The following is a 6,111-nucleotide window of genomic DNA, read 5'->3' as shown; positions in this document are numbered from 1 at the left end:
AGGACACACCTTCCACTAGACCAGGTTGCTCAGAGCCCCATCCGGTGTATACTCATTGCTCAGGCGAAGTGAGGAAAGCTTTGTCTCATGCAGTCGCTTATCTCCTCCACGCTTGTCCTAGGAAGATTTTTCAGGATAACAGTATTTCAAAAAGATAATTTCGCAATTTCCAGTAAGTGCAAGTTCACCCTTGCCCATGCTCATAGAGAGCTCCCTGATACATGGATGTATTTATGAGAGCTTTATGTGAAGGTTGCTCAGGAAGCTTTTGTAATGCCTATTCACCAAGCCAAGTTCTCACAGACTAGTGAAGTAATTTAACTTAAAGGTATAGATTTGTAGCTTTCCACAAGGATTGACAGTTCCACAGGATGAAATAAAGGTAAATAGAACAACTCACTTGCCTTTCCATGTATGTGGATCACGGGCTAAGCGCCTGTAGCTTTTTACCTCTCTGTTCTCCCACTCATGGATATAGACCAGAGAATGAGGGAAAATACCTACTTTTTCAGGCTATAATATGTTAAATATTTCACAGCATTCATTTTAAGACATGGCAGCAACTTTTCAATTCTGTCTACATCCTAGCACTTTATGACTTTGACAATTGTCTTGTATTTTGGATTATTTATGCTTCAAGATTAAATGCTTCAGCATTATGAACGTATGAGCAACCATGTAAAGCCACCAGTGGCTTACTCTACTTTCAGTTTTCAGTTAGTCTGTATCCTCTAGACACGCTAGGTAGTTTCCCAAAGCTGTAATCTTGAGGCAATGTTTCCAATATGGAAGTTTTGGGTATCTGTTTATGCATACCTCTCTCTGTATTAACCATGTTGGTAGTACCATTAGTCATACAATTTTAAATTTGGTGTATAAGGAAGATTTTGTTTTCAAAAGAAAATGATATGCAAAGGACAATTACCATGAGCTTGCATTATAAAACCACTGTGTAAATACATACTTACAGTCTTTGCCATTAAAATGTCCCTATACTGAAGATTTATTTGTGCATCTTGTTACTGTGTGCTGTGTTGATTTAACGTATATTTATAGTGTTAAGTACACTGACTGAAACCCCAGGAAAATTATTGTAATTCTAAAAGTGGATGTGGAGGCAGCACTGTTGGAGCAGTGCCATGCTTCTCTTGTCATGCCTATTCCAGGTACAGTGTTCCTGGAGCTGTAGTCCTTGTGACACCCCAAACCCTAACCCCAACCCTAATGACAGCTTGGGGCAAGGCTGAGGTCCTAGAATAGATTAAACTTTTGATAAAACTAAAGTTTTTTTGTTAAATACTGTTTCTAAATGATAGAAACAGTATTTATAGCATGTGGCAGCCTGTGTTTTACTTCTTTGAAATTTAAACTTGTGAGATTTCCCACACAGTCCTTTTCATTTTTAAGTGTTGGATCTGAGTCGTCCTTTCACATGGAAATTTCCTGAAGATCCCCACTGATAATGAGGTAAGCAAAGTCCACAGCAAAGAGGATATATTTTCTGTGTGTGGTTTTCATAGTGGTTTGATTAGTGTTGTTGTGACTGTAATTTACTTGAATTTAAACTGGAATAAAATGGTTCTGAAAGTGTGAAAACTATAGTGAGGGGCTTAGTCTTCTGTCAGCTTGCAAAATCCAGGAGGGCAGCCAGCTACTATGTGATCAGTACATCATGATGCTGACTTGTAAAACACTTTCTATTCCTTGTATCTCTGTAAAAGATCAAGTAAAATAACTACTGAAATTAAACACACTTTCCATACTGAGGTGATATTTGCTTTTTGACATTCTTCCCTGTGGGCAGCATAGTCTGGAAAGAGCTTTGGCATTTTTACTGTAAACAGGTATTCACATTGATGTTGAGAAGAGGCATAAAATACATATCTCTCCCTGTGCATCTCCACCTGAAAACCAGGCCTCTTATACATAGATATACATGCATCCTTTTATAGTCATGTGTATGTTTTAAAAAATTCACACAACCTGCATGTAAAATACTTTTTTTTCCAGTTTGTTTCAGTCTTGTCCATCCACCAAAAAATTATAGTGCCTTCATTTTTATGGATAAGCACCACATCTAGTTGTGGTTTTTTTGCAGTTCACCTGATGGACTGTGTTTCCACAATGGCAGGAATCACTTTGTTGTCAAGACAAGATGTTCAGATTGAAAGAAGCTATGGTTGCATGATGATGATTTTACATCCAAACAACCTTACTATATTTTTGCTGTTCGACAGACTCTGTTGCTTACTAAATATTCTGAAAAATTTGGGGAAATGGTGCTTTTTTCACCTTAGCACATGATAGTCTCTGAATCTTATTTGTGTCTTAGGAGCTGCATAAAATACCCTGCTTTAGAAAATGAGTTTTCATTCAGTAATCACAATGCCTTCGTCCCTGCTTTTTATTTTGTGGATTTTTCAAGTTTTACATAAAAAGACAAGGGATTTTTGGTTATAATAGCCTTTTTAAAATGAATATTGTGCCTGAATATTTTGTACTATCCACATTGCACATTGCTTTTTATTTTGTGGATTTTTCAAGTTTTACATAAAAAGATAAGGGATTTTTGGTTACAATAGCATTTAAAAAGGAATATTTTGCCTGAATATTTTGAATTATCCACATTGCAGGAATGAAGGACTTTGGTAGTAACCTCTTCAGTTGTGTTTGGTCTTGCTGAAACAAGTATTTTTTTCTGAAATAATGCATCAGGTTCTTAGATTCTGGCTGAGATCCTGTTTTGCCTGCTGTCACGCTGGCAATGTAATGATACACTTACTCAGATCTATTGGTAATGAGTACTACAACCATGGAAACCAACAGTCTTTGAAATCCTCTGTGTATTCTCCTGCCAGCCTCAACCAACCCTTCTTTATTAGCATGTGCCACACTCTAGGTGGGCTGTTCCTGAGCATCTGAGCTCTTTTGGAAGTTGCTACCTATGGTTTTAGATGTCTGTTGACACAATTTTATATTAAGAGAGCTGCATGAAAGTACTTGTAACCAGCTATTGCAACATGTTGACACTACCCAGCTGACTGAAACGAGGAGCAGAGCTGCTGAGAAATTTTCTAGCAGTTTGGAGAGAAGGAGGGAGGGAGGGAGTGCTTAGGGTTTGATGTTTCTGAGTCACCTGGATTTTTATTTCCATGTTGTGCTAATGTTGGTGTCCATGTGGTGATGACACATCATGAGTGTATTACCAGGATAAACTCTAGTGCTCTTTTGAAGGTAAATTATATTTCCTTTCAGCCCTAGCAGTTTAACAAAGCCACCTCACACTTGAACCATTTCAATGGTTTGTTTTTTTTTTGTTTTTTTTTTTTTTTGCTATTTTCACTGAGCTTCCTCTTTTCTCCACTTGCTTGTGGGACCTGAGCAACTTTATGAAGGTAGTCCTCTTTCTAGCCTCTGGCTTTGCATGAACTCAGTGAAGCTTTCATTGTGGAAGTAATGCAGAGGCAAAAGTTTGGCAGAGGAGGAAGGAAAAGAGGGGGTGATTTTGAAAGATTCTCCTTAGACACAATAACACTGTGGTAGTCTTCTGTACCTTTCTTAGCATGTGGATTCAGTGGGGCCAGGTGAAGCCCAGGTCCACCCTAGGTGCTAAATCCAATAAAAATGTGTTTGACCATTTTTTAGCAACAAGGATGACTAGCATGGGATGACTGTCATCCATCTGAAACAGAATCTGCATCAGAAATGCCTGTTAAGAGTAGTTTCTAGCTCTAATTCCTGAACCACAGAGATTACTGGGAGAGCAGTATTTCTCATGAACCAAAAAGGATTATTCTAATAGAATTCTTACAGAATTATTTCCTGTTGGAAGATGAGTGCCAGGCCTAGGAGCATTTCCTGACACCTCCAACTTTACAAGCATGGGTAGTATTAGGTATTCAGTGGTCTGCTGCATTCAGGATTAATCTATGTGCATTTTTTTACGCTGGGTATTTCCTCAAACACTTCAGCTTCCCCCTTCCCCCTACTCCCAGGTTTTAACCTTTATTTTGTATTTCAGTCTAAAATGCTGCTGTTCTTGGTGTTTCCCATAAAATTAGTTCAGCTGAGAGAAAGCTGAAAAAATTTATTTAATCAGTGAATTAGAACAAGTTTTTTTCCCCCTTTTATTTTCTTTTTGAAAATTTAAACTATTATACAAGTGCAGCAGATTTGATGCAAAGCCAACAGGTCAGGAGAGGGGATTCTGCCCCTCAGCTCTGCTCTGCTGAGACCCACCTGGAGTGCTGCATCCAACTCTGGGATACCCAGCACAGGAAAGACATGAACCTGTTGGTGCAAGTCCAAGGGAGGCCAGCAAGATGATTGGAGGGATGGAGCACCTCTCGCACAAGGAAAGGCAAGGGAATTGAGTTTGTTTATCCTGGAAAAGAGAAGGCTTTTTGCTATTTGCAGCCTTCCAGTACCTGAAAGGACTGTACAAGAAAAATGGAGAGGAACTTTTTATAAAAGCATGTCATTACAGGGGAAATAAAATCAAATAGAAAGAGAGTAGGCTTAGATTAGATATCAGAAAAATTTCTTTACTGTGGGGATGGTGAGGCACTGGAACATGTTGCCCAGAGAAGTTGTGGATGCCTCATCCCTGAAAGTGTTCGAGTCCAGGTTGGATTGAGTTTGAGCAAGCTGATCTTGTGGAGATGTCCCTGCCTATGGCAAAGGGGTTGGAACTAGATGATCTTTAAGGTCACTTCCAACCCAAACCATTCTATGATTCTGTGATTCAAGGCACCTCCTGAAGTGTTACAAATCTGCTAGGTCTGTAATTTCAGTTCCCAGAAATACATAAAGTGTTGGAGCTCTGTCCTCTAGCTTGAATAGCTACAATTCTTTCCAAATAGCTGTCAAGCTGTCAGTCGTGACAGAGTCATAAAGGAGAACAACATTCATTACTTAACTACAAGAATGCAAGACAAGGTCTAGATAATCAAGTGGATGCACAGAACCAGGTGGGAAATGTGGGAGTTAGAAATGTTATACATTTACTCTTTTTTTTTTTTTTTTTTTTTTTTTTTGTGATTTATGTTGGCACTTAAATAAGGGGAAAATTGGCATGTTTGTTTGACAAACATCTATGTGTTTTGAAATCAAATTAAGATGCAACTTCTCTGTAAATGAGGAGTTAAGACTTGTAAGAACTTAGCATACTTAGTAGCATACAGAACTGCATTCATAATAGGAAAAATAGCCCAAATTTCCAGCTCCAGGTTTGAAAACCTTTCAAGGTCAAATTTTGCCTAGATTCTTTGATTCTGATAGTCAAAGCCTCAGTAATTTTTTTTAGTAAGTGCAATTACTTCTCATTCATTTAGGAGCAGGTATTTCCTAATGAGTATTATGTTGAAAGTCTCTGACTTTTAGCAACAGCGCTTATACTTTGAAGGATTTATGGTAAGCCACAATGAATCAACCTGTTAATCATTTTTTCAGGCATAAACACATGGCCTTCACTTCCTGTTTGCATAAACGATTAGCATGTGTCATCTGGGAATAACGTAAGGCATATTTTCATCACAAATGTAACACTTAGCGGTGGGGTAAATTCTAGAAAATAGTATATTAAAAAAAAAAAAAGCCTAAAAAAACCCAAACCAAACCAGACCAAAAAAACAAAACAGAAATGAAGGTGGAATATTTTCTTGAACAATATATATGCAAAACCTGTATTACGTGAGGGCTCTGTTTATACAGAGTACAACACTTTTACAGTTTCAATTTGTCTGAATGCCCATAGGTCATTAACATGACCCTTTCACAATTGTTTATAGAGTGGAGCAGATGGACCTTTTCTGTGGCTGTCTTCCATGAACATATTGACACTTGGTCAATATAGGAAATTCCTGTAAAGATTTAACTGGCCTGGGGTTACCACATCTCACCTTTGTACAGGGTAAAATAACCCAGAAGGGCTGAGATTGTAGTTGGGCTGGAGCAGAAAGATTGAGTTTGGAACGCATCTGAAGTGATCTGAGGAATGAAGGTGTTCCTCTGGAGTGCAATTCAGAAAACTGGACACATCAACATGATTCAATTCTTGCTGGCAATGGCAAAAATGTAATATTATCATCTTGGGTAAAGCATGTGAGAAGC

The sequence above is a fragment of the Vidua macroura genome, chromosome 1, assembly GCF_024509145.1.
Source record: "Vidua macroura isolate BioBank_ID:100142 chromosome 1, ASM2450914v1, whole genome shotgun sequence".
In the NCBI taxonomy this organism is placed as follows: domain Eukaryota; kingdom Metazoa; phylum Chordata; class Aves; order Passeriformes; family Viduidae; genus Vidua; species Vidua macroura.
The sequence above is the reverse complement of the archived record's forward strand: the minus strand, read 5'-3'. Positions refer to the sequence as shown.